Genomic DNA, 13,584 nt, shown 5'->3' on the forward strand with positions numbered 1-13,584 from the left:
AAAAACACAAAAATGAGCTGAGCATGGTGGTGTGCTCCTGTGTTCCCAGCTACTCAGGACAGGAGAACTGCTTGAACCTGGGAGACAGAGGTTGCCGTGAGCCAAGATCATGCCACTGCACTCCAGTCTGGGGGACAGAGTGAGACTCCGTTAAAAAAAAAAAAAGAAAAGAAAAGAAAAATTGCAGGGCGAATGCTCACACCTGTAATCCTAGCACTTTGGGAGGCTGAGGTGGGCAGATCATGAGGTCAGCAGTTCAAGACAAGTTTGGCCAACATAGTGAAACCCCATCTTTACTAAAAGATACAAAAATTAACTGGGCATGATGGCAGGCACCTGTAGTCCCAGCTACTTGGAAGGCTGAGGCAGGAGAATCACTTGAACCTGGGAGGCAGAGGTTGCAGTGAGCTGAGACCATGCCATTGCACTTCAGCCTGGGTGACAGAGCAAGACTCTGTCTCAAAAAAAAAAAAAAAAAAAAAAAAAGAAAATTTAAGTAAATAAACAAGGGACAGAAAAGATGAAATCTTTCTTCCATCTCCCTGCAGCTAAGGTGTGAAGGGACACGGAAAATGGAAAATGCTTTCATGCAAGTGACAAGTCATAGTGACAGTGAGAGGTGAAGCCATCTGGGCTTCTGGGCCAGGTGGGGACTTGGAGAACCTTTCTGTCTAGCTAGAGGATTGTAAACGCACCAATCAGCACTCTGTGTCTAGCTAAAGGATTGTAAATGCACCAATCAGCACTCTGTGTCTAGCTAAAGGATTGTAAATGCACCAATCAGCACTGTGTGTGTAGCTAAAGGATTGTAAACGCACCAATCAGCACTCTGTGTCTAGCTAAAGGATTGTAAACGCACCAATCAGCACTCTGTGTCTAGCTAAAGGATTGTAAATGCACCAATCAGCACTCTGTGTCTAGCTAAAGGATTGTAAATGCACCAATCAGCACTGTGTGTGTAGCTAATGGATTGTAAATGTGAGTGGCCTTCATAAGCAGGATGTTTATCAGTAACTTCCATGTTAAGAACAGCACTTTGGGAGGCCGAGGCAGCTGGATTGCTTGAGTCAAGGAGTTTGAGACCAGCCTGGGCAACATGGTGAAACCCCATCTCTAAAAAAAAAATTAGGCCGGGTCATGCCTGTAATCCCAGCACTTTGGGAGGCTGAGGTGGGTGTATCACGAGGTCAGGAGATCAAGACCATCCTGGCTAACATGGTGAAACCCCGTCTCTACTAAAAATACATAAAAAAATTAGCCAGGCATGGTGGCAGGCGCCTGTAGTCCCAGCTACTTGGGAGGCTGAGGCAGGAGAATGGCGTGAACCCGGGAAGTGGAGCTTGCAGTGAGCCGAGATCGTGCCACTGCACTCCAGCGTGGGCGACAGAGCAAGACTCCGTCTCAAAAAAAAAAAAAAAAAAAAAATTAGCTGGGTGTGGTGGTACACACCTGTGGTCCCAGATCCCAGGGAGGCTGAGATGGGAGGATCAATTGAGCCCAGGAGTTTGGGACTGCAGTGAGCCATGAGTACACCACAGCAATCCAGCTTGGGTGATAGAGCAAGACCTTGTCTCAAAAAAAGAAGAAAAAAAAGGCCGAAACACCAGCACCAACAGCCTTCACACACCACAAGAGAGAAAGGCTGAAAACTTGAGCCTTGTGAGATCATCCTTGTCTCATTTTGACTCCCTGAGAAATTCCAACTTCTTTTTTTTTTGAGACGGAGACTCGGCCTGTTGCCAGGCTGGAGTGCAGTGGCACAATCTCAGCTGACTGCAGCCTCCTTCTCTTGGGTTTGAGTGATCCTCCTGCCTCAGCCTCCCAAGTAGCTGGGACTACAGGCGTGCACCACCATGCTCTGCTAATTTTTGTATTTTTAGTAGAGACAGGGTTTCACCATGTTGGTCAGGCTGGTTTCCAACTCCTAACCTTAGGTGATCCACCCGCCTCGGTCTCCCAAAGTGTTGGGATTACAGGCATGAGCCACTGCGCCAGGCCTATTTATTTGTTTATTGAGACAGAGTCTCACTCTGTTGCCCAGGCTGGAGTGCAGTGGCCCCATCTCTGCTCACTGCAACCTCCGCCTCCTGGGTTTGAGCAATTCTCATGCTAATTTTTGTATTTTTAGTAGAGATGGGTTTTGAAATGTTGGTCAGGCTGGTCTCAAACTCTTGACCTCAAGCCATCTCTCCACTTCGGCCTCCCAAAGTGTGAGATTACAGTCACGGGCCACCATGCCTGGCCTATGAGGACATTGTAATTTTAAAAAATGGAAGTAATTAAAAAGGGGAAGACCCATAGATTACATTATATAAAATTTAAAACATTTTTGGGCCAAAATATCATAAGAAAAATTAAAACACATATTACAGCAAATACCAGTGAAATATATTAAGGGCTTTAAAAATACAGGGGCCGGGCACAGTGGCTCATGCCTGTAATCCCAGCACTTTGGGAGGCCGAGACGGGCGGATCACGAGGTCAGGAGATCGAGACCATCCTGGCTAACACAGTGAGACCCCGTCTCTACTAAACATACAAAAAATTAGCCGGGCGTGGTGGCGGGCACCTGTAGTCCCAGCTACTTGGGAGGCTGAGGCAGGAGAATGGCGTGAACCCATGAGGCGGAGCTTGCAGTGAGCCGAGATTGTGCCACTGCACTCCAGCCTGGGCGACAGAGCGAGACTCTGTCTGAAAAAATAAAAAAATAAAATAAATAAATAAATAAAACAGGCTGACGCAATGGTCACATTTGTAATCCCAGTGCTTTGGGAGGCCCAGGTGGAGGGATTGCTTGAGCCCAGGAGTTTGAGAACAGCCTGGGAAACATAGCAACATCCTGTCTCCACAAAAAATGAAAAATTAATCAGGTGTGGTGAAGCATGCCTCTAGTCCTAGCTACTTGTGGGAGAATCACTTCAGCCCAGGAGTTCCAGGATGCTATGAGCTGTGATTGCACCACTGTACTCCAGCCTGGGCAACAGGGTAAAACCCTGTCTCTAAAAAAAAAAAAAAAAAAAAAAAAAAAAAAAAAAAATTATATCTACATATATATGTAATGAGTGCTTTGCACCAAGAGAAAAGTAAGCGAAAAGTAGGCAAAAATATAGATAATTTATAGAAATACACATTAATGAAAAATATATTTTAAAGTATTCAAACACAAGGAACAAAATGATTATTTAAATGCAATTCTGTGATTCTAGTTTTCCCTTATCAAATTAGTAAAGATAAGAAGGATATTTAACTCTAGGGTACATTTGCAGGAAAACAAGCCCTTTCATGTACACTTGATGAAGGTGTAAATGGCTAAAATCTTTTTCGAAAACGATTTGTCAATATGTATTAACAGTCCTAAAAATATTTATGCCCTTTGCTCCAGTAATTTCATATCACAAAGTCATCAGAGAGATGCAGACCAATATTTATATCCTGGGATTTCATTGCAGCATTATTTGTAATAATGAACAATTGGAAGCAACTCAAATATTCAACAGAGAGCAATTATAAATAACATTATGATACATCAAGAAAATGGAAGATTACATGGCTGGTAAACATCTTGTGCTATGGTTTGTATGTGGTTTGTCCCTGCCAGAACTCATGTTGAAATTTGATACCCAGTGTAGCTGTTTTGGGAGGTAGGGCCTAGTGGGAGGTGTTTGGGAGGGGGACAGATCCCTCATTACTAGATTAGTGCTCTTCTGCTGCCGGGCGCGGTGGCTCACGCCTGTAATCCCAGCACTTTGGGAGGCTGAGGCAGGCAGATCACGAGGTCAGGAGATCGAGACCATCCTGGCTAACATGGTGAAACCCTATCTCTACTAAATATACAAAAAATTAGCCGGGCAAGGTGGCGGGCGCCTGTAGTCCCAGCTACTCGGGAGGCTGAGGCAGGAGAATGGTGTGAACCGGGAGTCAGAGCTTGCAGTGAGCCGAGATCGCGCCCCTGCACTCCAGCCTGGGCAACAGAGCGAGACTCCATCTCAAAAAAAAAAAAAAAAAAAAAGTCTGGCTGGACACAGGGCTCACACCTGCAATCCCAGCGCTTTGGAGGCTGAGGCAAGAGGGTGGCTTGAGTCCAGGAGTTTGAGACCACCTTGAGCAACATAGCAAGACCTCATCTCTGCAAAAATAAAAATTAAAAAATTAGTCAGGCATGGTGGCATGGGCCTGTAGTTCCAGCTACTCAGGAGGCTAAGGCATAAGTATTGCTTAAGCCTAGGAGTTGGAGGCTGCAGTGAGCCGTGATCATGCCACTGTACTCCAACCTGGGTGACAGTGTGACACCCTGAAAAAAAAGTCTGGCTTCCCCAGTTTTTCTTTTTTGCTTCCTTTCTTGCCGTGTGATCTTTGCACACCTCCGCTTCCCTCCTGTTTTCTGCCTGGAGTGGGGGCCTCACCTGATGCCCCTGCCCGATCTTGGACTTTCCAGCCACCAGAATCATGAGCCAAACACATTTATTTTCTTGATAAATCACCCAGCTTCAGGTCTTCTGTAATAGCAACACAAAACTGACCAAGACATTTTGTTTTCAAAGAATATTTCATGTCACAGGGAAAGTCTCATAATATGGTGTGATGTGAAAATAGATACACTGGTTCTATTTTGAAATAAGTACATATTTAAAATGAAACAGGAAGAAAATATGCCAAAATGTTAACTGGTTCCCTTCCCTTCCCTCCCTTCCCTTCTCTCCTCTCCTCTCCTCTCCTCTCCTCTCCTCTCCTCTCCTCTCCTCTCCTCTCCTCTCCTCTCCTCTCCTCTCCTCTCCTCTCCTTTCCTTTCCTTTCCTTTCCTTTCCTTTCCTTTCCTTTCCTTTTTGAGAAAGGGTCTTGCTCTGTAACCTATGATAGAATGCAGTGGTGCGGTCATGGCTCACTGTAGCCTCGAACTCCTGGGCTCAAGCGATCCTCCCATCTCAAGAAGTTGAGACTACAGGTGTGTGCCACCACATCTGGCTAATTAAAAAAAATATATATTTTATATGTTGATATTGATATTCACAGAGATGGGGTCTCACTGTGTTGCCCAGACTGGTCTTGAATTCCTGGACTCAAGTGATCCTACTGCCTTGGCCTCCCAAAGCGTTGGGGTTACAGGCATAAGTCACTGCACCCAGCCCAGATTTCTACCATAAGCCTGGATTGTATAATGCAGAGCACAAATAATAATCAAATAGGAATAGGTAGCAAAGTTTATTTTCACTAAACTGAAAAGCATTGCCTAAGTGCAATTTTATTATATTTATTGTTCTCTGATACAGACTCTAAGCCCATTATCAATCAATCCAAAGGCCTGTTATCTAGATAATTCTAGACAATCCAAAGCCCTTCATCTAAAATTGAAGTTCCGTAGAGATCAGGTCCCTGGCTACTTTCCTATTCCTATTATTTACCATAATAGGCTGGCCTCCTCCTGGTCCCCTAAACACTTCTGAGTCTCCTCTGCTCCTTTTTTGTTTTTGTTTTTGAGACGGAGTCTTGTTTTTGTCAACCCGGGCTGGGCTCACTGCAACCTCCACCTCCCCAGTTTGAGTGATTCTCCTGCCTCAGCCTCCCAAATAGCTGAGATTACAGGTGTGCGCCACCATGCCTGGCTAATTTTTGTATTTTTAGGAGAGGTGAGGTTTCGCCATTTTGGGCAGGCTGGTCTCAAACTCCTGACCTCAGGTGACCTGCCTGCCTCAGCCTCCCAAAATGCTGGGATTACAGGCATGAGGCCGGCCCCTCTGCCCCTTTGCATGTGCCGTTCTCTCCATCTGGAATTTTCTCAGTCCTTCTCCCTGCCCATCCAGGTCCCCAGGGGTTCAAGTCAAGTCCTTTCTACTCTGGGAACATCTTTCCACTCAAGCCTCTGAATTCCTACAAGCCTTTGTTATATTAAATAATTATCCATTATCTTTCTCTGAAGGCATCTGTTTCTGCAACTGGATTGCAAACACCTTGTGGTGTCTAGTGTGATCCTTAGTATATAAGAGTAGTGTTAGTACACTGCAGATGCTCAATAAATACTGCAGATTATCCCCCCCCCTTTTTTTTTTGAGATGGAGTCTCGCTCTGTTGCCCAGGCTGGAGTGCAATGGCGTGATCTTGGCTCACTGCATCCTCCGCCTCCTGGGTTCAAGCAATTCTCTGCCTCAGCCTCCCGAATAGCTGGGATTACAGGCGCCCGCCACCATGCCCGTCTAATTTTTTTGTATTTTTAGTAGAGGTGGGGTTTCACCATGTTGGCCAGGATGGTCTCGAATTCCTGACCTCACGATCCACCCACCTTTGTTTCCCAAAGTGCTGGGATTACAGACGTGAGCCACTGCGCCTGGCCAGATTAGCCCATTTCTTTTTTTTTTTTTTTTTTTTTTTTGAGACGGAGTCTTGCTCTGTCGCCCGGGCTGGAGTGCAGTGACCGGATCTCAGCTCACTGCAAGCTCCGCCTCCCGGGTTTACGCCATTCTCCTGCCTCAGCCTCCTGAGTAGCTGGGACTACAGGCACCAGCCACCTCGCCCGGCTAGCTTTTTGTATTTTTCAGTAGAGACGGGGTTTCACCGTGTTAGCCAGGATGGTCTCAAACTCCTGACCTCGTGATCTGCCCGTCTCGGCCTCCCAAAGTGCTGGGATTACAGGCTTGAGCCACTGCGCCCGGCCAGATTAGCCCATTTCTAAGCTACTTGTGGCAACATGGTCCTTTATGCATTTAGGAAACTTTTTTTTTCTTTGCATATTTCCCCTCACCCTCCTCAAACAAAGCCATTTAGAGACCAATGGACCAGACATTGCATAATCTCAATGAGCCTGTGGGCATCCCAGACTGAACAGAAATTCAGCTGTAGACCTAGCAGATGTTTATTATCCTCCCTCCTCCTTTTGTTGCTTTTCACACACCTATGTGCTGGAAAAGAGCCACCTGGTATATGAACTCTACACAGATGCTTGCACTCTTTTGTCCTTTTAACCTAGCAAAGGAAGGAGTTGTAAAGCATAAAGACTTCTTTTTATTACCTTTTAAAATAAATGAAATCGGCCAGGCATGGTAGCTCACATCTGTAATTCCAGCACTTTGAGAGGTCAAGGCAGGTGGTTCACTTGAGGTTAGGAGTTCACGACCAGCTGGACCAATGTGGTGAAATCTCTTCTCTACTAAAAATATAAAAATTAGCCAGGTGTGGTGGCATGTGCCTGTAGTCCCAGATACTTGGGAGGCTGAGGCAGGAGAAGTGTTTGAACCCGGGAGGTGGCAGTTGCAGTGAGCCAAGATTGCGCCATTACACTCCAGCCTGGACGACAGAGCAAGACTCTGTCTAAATAAATAAACAAATAAAAATAAAATGGAATCATCTTTTATTTTAGTTACGGAGTTTAAGGAAGGGTGAGGCCTTCCTTACAGAGCTGGGGTCAGCTGTGTTTATAGTGAACATCAGGGCCGGTGCCTAAGAATGGTGACGCGTGTGGGTGGCCACAAGGTTTTGGCAAGAGGTCACAGACTCAGACACCTGCATGGCCAGACATGTAGCAAACTGCGCGGGTGTGGAACAGTAGCCGTGGGTGGGACCAGAGGTGGAAGTACATGGTATTTAAGTCTCCTGAGCCCTTACTTGCTCAGGTCTCTGGAGGGACCCTAGCAATTCTGTATTTATAATTTCAATTTATTTTACTTAGAGAAGTCACTCCAACTAATATAAACTTCAGGCCCGATAAAACCTATCTCTGCCCTTGGTGGAACTCTGGTACCCAGGGTATCCCGAGTAGCTGGGATGACAGGTGTGCACCACCATGCCCAGCTAATTTTTTTGTATTTTTAGTAGAGATGGGGTTTCGCCATGTTGGCCAGGATGGTCTTGAACTCCTGACCTCAGGTGATCCATCCACCTCGGCCTCCCAAATCAATACTTTATTTTAAAATAGGCTTTGGGTGAGACGATTTTGCCCAAGTGTAGGCTAATGTAAGTGTTCTGAGCATGTGTACTGTAGGCCAGACTAAGATGTGTTGTTGGGTGGGTTAGTTATACTAAATGCATTTTCAGCTGGGCATGGTGGCTCACGCCTATAATCCCAGCACTTTGGGATGCCAGGGTGGGCAGATCATTTGAGGTCAGGAGTTTGAGACCAGCTTGGTAGTTTCCAACCCCAGCTTGGGGTTTCTTTAGTAGAAACCCCGTCTCTACTAAAAATACAAAAATTAGCTGGGGGTGGTGGCGCTTGCCTGTAATCCCAACTACTCAGGAGGCTGAGGCAGGAGGCAGAGATTGCAGTGAGTTGAGACAGCACCATTGTACTCCAGCCCAGAGCCAGGCGTAATGACGCACACCTGTAATCCCAAGTACTCAGGAGGTTGAAGCAGGACAATCACTTGAAGCCAGGAGCTGGAGGTTGCAGTGAGCAGATGCACTCCAGCTGGGCGACAGAGAGAGCCTCTGTCTCAAATAAATAATTAAATAAATAAAAGCATTTTCAACTTAACAGAATTTTCAACTTACAATGGTTTGTCAGGACAGAACCCAATCATATAAGTCAGGGAGCATCTGTATCTACTTTGCCAGGTTGTTTTAAGAACATTAGATGGTGGGTGACTATAAAACACCTAAACCAAAGGCAGTCAATAAATAGTAGCTACTGTTGTTGTCATGAATTTTCGCTTGAATAATAAGATCACTTGAGCGGCTTTATTTGAGCATGAAATAAAAGCATATTTCAGTTACTTAGTTGTTCTGATTATAAAATTATAGTAATTCTTGGCCAGGCATGGTGGCTCACACCTGTAATTCCAGCACTTTTGGAGGTTAAGGTGGGAGGATTGCTTGAGGCCAGGAGTGATACCAGCCTGGGCAACATGACAAAACCCCATCTCTACCAAAAATGCAAAAAAAAAAAAAAAAAAAAAAAAAAAATAGCTGAGTGTGAGGGTATGTGCCTTGGTCCTAGCTACTGGGGAGGCTTAGGTGGGAGGATTGCTTGAGCCTGGGAAGTCAAGGCTGCAGTGAGCCATTATGGCGCCACTGCACTCCTGCCTGGGTGACAGAGTGAGAGCCCATCTCAAAAAGAAAAACAAAAATTTATGGTAATGCTTTACCTAAAAGCTGCAGAAGAATACAGAATGAGTCAGTCAGCACCCCAGCTTCTATGGCTTAAGGTAAATCACCTTACCATTTCTAAGTCAATCCTTGGTTAAATATATATATATATGTACCAGTGGCGATGATTGCTAGACCATTTATTAAAATAATTTTGGTCAAAGGAAATACCAAAGTTTATCATTAAGATTTCACAGTGACTCTGAATTCCATATTGAACATCCTTCTTTGCTCTTCTTTGGAAATAGCCTGAGTTTTTCCCTTGGGAGGCAAAGGAATCAATTTTTGTTCATCTTGTTTATACTATAGAGGATGCCAAACTTCAAGCACTGAAAGATACTTCTGAAATGAGCCTGAACACAGTGTCAAAGTTTGACAATAGACACATTTCACCATTTTCACTGTCGTCAGCAGACAAAGAAGCTGGCATTATCTCTAATAGCCCAAAACTGGAAACAGCCCAAGTGCCCAACCAGTCAAGACTGTTTCCACAAAGAAATGGAATATCAGCCTTTCACTGAAGATAAAGATCCTGTTCAAAATCATATCAAGGGGCTGGGCGCGGTGGCTCTCGCCTGTAATCCCAGCACTTTTGGAGATCTGGGCAGGCAGATCACCCGAGGTCAGGAGTTCAAGACCAGCTTAGTCAACATGGCGAAACCTCGTCTCTACTAAAATATACAAAAATTAGCTGGGTGTGGTGGCACGTGCCTGTAATTCCAGCTAATCAGGACGCTGAGGTGGGAGAATTGCTTGAACCTGGGAGATGGAGGTTGCAGGGAGCCGAAATTGTGCCACTGCACTCTAGCCTGGGCGGCAGAGCAAGACTCTGTCTCAAAAAAAAAAAAAAAAAAAAAAAAAAATCAAGTAAAATATTAAAATGAAGTAACAATGACTGTATTAATCTAAGAACCAGGTTTAGAAACTAACAAAGGGGAACAGGATCTTCTACACAGTAGATGTAGATGTTGATATGAAGATCTGATCTTGATCCCCAAGAATGCAGGTTTCTGATATGGTTTTATCTTTAAATACATGGGGGAATTTTTTTTGTTTTTTGTTTTTTGGGGTTTTTGTTTGTTTGTTTTTTAGCTGTGTCTGCCAAGCCTTGGGGCACCACCATTCTGGAACCACCTTAATCCAAGTTCAAAGCTTGGTTTAAAAAAAAAGTTTCGGCCTGGCGCAGTGACTCACACCTGTAATCCCAGCACTTTGGGAGGCGGAAGTGGGCGGATCATGAGGTCAGGAGATCGAGACCATCCTGTCTAACATGGTGAAACCCCGCCTCTACTAAAAATACAAAAAAAATCACCAGGTGTGGTGGCAGGCGCCTGTAGTCCCAGCTACTCAGGAAGCTGAGGCAGGAGAATAGCGTGAACCCGGGAGGCGGAGCTTGCAGTGAGCTGAGATAGCACCACTGCACTCCAGCCTGGGCAACGGTGCAGGCTCCGTCAAAAAAAAAAAAAAAAAAAAAAAAAATAGTTTCAGACTGGGCCCGCTGGCTCACACCTGTAATCCCAGCACTTTGGGAGGCCAAGGCGGGTGGATCACCTGAGGTCAGGAGTTCAAGACGAGCCTGAGCAACATGGTGGAGCCCCATCTCTACTAAAATATAAAAAATCAGCTGGGTGTGGTGGCATGCACCTGTATTCCCAGCTTCTCAGGAGGCTGAGGGAGGAGAATCACTTGAACCCCGGAGGTGGAGGTTGCAGTCAGCCGAGATTGCGCCATTGCACTCCAGCCTGGGGACACAGCAAGTCCCCCCCCAAAAAAAATGTTTCAGAGAGAAGATCTTACTGTCACCCAGGCTGGAGTGTAGTGGTGCCATCACAGCTCACTGCAGCCTTGAACTCCTGGGCTCAAGGGATCCTCCTGCCTCAGCCTTCTGAGTAGCTGGGGCTATTGGTGTATGCCACCATGCCCAGTTAATTTTCAAAAAATTCTTTTTGGGCTGGGCGCAGTGGCTCAAGCCTGTAATCCCAGCACTTTGGGAGGCCAAGACGGGCAGATCACAAGGTCAGGAGATTGAGACCATCCTGGCTAACACGGTGAAACCCCATCTCTACTAAAAAAAAAATACAAAAAACTAGCCGGGTGAGGTGGTGGGCACCTGTAGTCCCAGCTACTCGGGAGGCTGAGGCAGGAGAATGGCGTAAACCCGGGAGGCGGAGCTCCAGCCTGGGGGACAGAGCAAGACTCCATCTCAAAAAAAAAAAAAATTCTTTTTGTAGAGATGGGGTCTCACTATGTTGCCTGTCTGGTCTCAGACTCCTGGCCTCAAGTGATCCTACAACAGCCTCCCAGAATACTAGGAATACAGGCGTGAGCGACTGTACCAGCCTAGATGCATGTAGCCTGGGTAAGTACTTCGTTATCTTCACAGAGTAACCCTTCCTGTGGTCCATGTTGATAGAGTATCTACTACGTATCAGGCATTGTTGGGGAGATAACAGTGAAGTGATATTCTTTTGGAGTTGACGTTCTAGTGTGGGACACAAGCAATAAGCAAACCTGTGACTATACCCCTTTACAAAAAACAATGTTCACTTTTAAATTTTACAGCCACACAGTCAAGTAGGTAGGGTTTACTGTGTGCATCAGATGGATGACGAAATAAACTTGGCTGACACCAGCCAGCTGGAAGTGATAGACACACCTACGATTTGAACCTAGGTCACCTGGTACTTCTCCCTTGCCTATAGCAGGTTAAGTAATTTAGATCAACCCTCCTGTGAAAGACAACTTAAAAAGCTGGCTGAAAGATTTGTTTAATTTTCTTAAGAGCATCAAAATGATAATAAGGTAGTGAAGAAACATCTGCCAAAATCAAGACCAGGACAAATCCAGAAGAGGTTCGCCCAGCGCACAGAGCTTTTATTCTAAGGCATTTGTCAATCTGGAAAAAAAACAGCTTTGCAAATGAGCTGTTCTTTCCATAGTCTCACAGGCTTTGAACTCAATTCAGAGCCCAGGGCCTGCCAAGGTTGGGGATCCAGACACACCACTCCCCATGTCAAGCAAGGTCCTCGGGGTCGGGGAGAAGGGCGAGTATGCAGCCCTCAGGCTAACAGACAAGTTCAGATCATCTGGGCCGTCCAGGAGTCTCAAACTTTGAACTTGGATTAAGGTGGTTCCAGATGGGTGGTGCCCCAAGGCCTGGCAGACACAGCTAAAAACCTCTCTGGAAGACTCCACTATTATTCGCAGATATCTATATATATTCATACATATGCAATGGCCAGTACCATCTAAGAGAATTCAGGTACTCAAGAAAGCAGGACATTACAGGCCAGTGTGGTAGCTCAAGCCTGTAATCCCAGCACTTTGGGAGGCTGAGGCAGGTGGATCACTTGTGGCCAGGAGTTCAAGACCACCCTGGCCAACATGGCGAAACCCCGCCTCTACTAAAAATACAAAAATTAGCCGGGTGTGGTGGCGCACACCTGTAATCCCAGCTACTTAGGAGGCTGAGGTAGGAGAATTGCTTGAACCGGGCAGGTGGAGGTTGCAGTGAGCAGAAATCGCACTACTGCGATCCAGCCTGGATGAAAGAGTAAGACTCCATCACAAAAAGAAAAGAAAAGAAAAGAAAAGAAAGAAAAGAAAACAAGACATTAAGAGCTAGGATGGCAGGAACAGCCAAGAGTGCAAACGAACTTGCAGAGACTTTAGAAATGAGACTTCTCAGACACAGGCCATAAAACAATTCTGTTTACCGCCTTCAGAAACATAAAAGCCACGCTTGACAATTACGGCAACTGGAAACTACAGAAAATGACATAGAAGATTTTTTAAAAGGCCAACTAGAAATTCTCAAACTGAAAAATACAGTCATTGAAGTTAAAAAGCCAACGGCTGACTTCACAGCACATCATCTCGGCTGAAGTGAGAATTTGTGAACCGGAAGACAGGTCAGAAAAAACTATCCAGAATTCAGCTTGAAAAGAAAAAAAAATGGAGGAAAATATGAAAAGAAGAGTGTGTTAAAAAGATCTAACGTACATTTAATTGACATACAGAAAGAAAGAAGAATGAGATATTGGAGCAAAGCCAATATTTGGAGAAATAATAGCCAGAAATTCTCCAGAGCTGGTGGCAGACATCAACTCCCAGTTTTAAGAGCCCAGCAAATCCCAAGCAACATCAAGTTGTAAAAGTCCACACTTAGATATCATGTAAAAAATTGAGGATAGGCCGGAGGCCGTGGCTCATGCCTGTAATCCCAACACTATGGCAGTCCAAGCTGGGCGGATCCCAAGGTCAGGAGATGGAGACCATCCTGGCTGGCATGGTGAAACCCCGTCTCTACTAAAAATACAAAAATTAGCCAGGCTTGGTGGCACATACCTGTAGTCCCAAATACTTGGGAAGCTGACACAGGAGAATTGCTTGAATCCGGGAGGTGGCGGTTGTGGTGAGCCAAGATCACGCCACTGCACTCCAGCCTGGTGACAGAGCAACACTCCATCTCAAAAAAATAAATACATAAAAAAAAAAAAAAAACAGTCCAAGATA

The sequence above is a fragment of the Rhinopithecus roxellana genome, chromosome 11 (genome assembly GCF_007565055.1).
Source record: "Rhinopithecus roxellana isolate Shanxi Qingling chromosome 11, ASM756505v1, whole genome shotgun sequence".
In the NCBI taxonomy this organism is placed as follows: Eukaryota; Metazoa; Chordata; class Mammalia; order Primates; family Cercopithecidae; genus Rhinopithecus; species Rhinopithecus roxellana.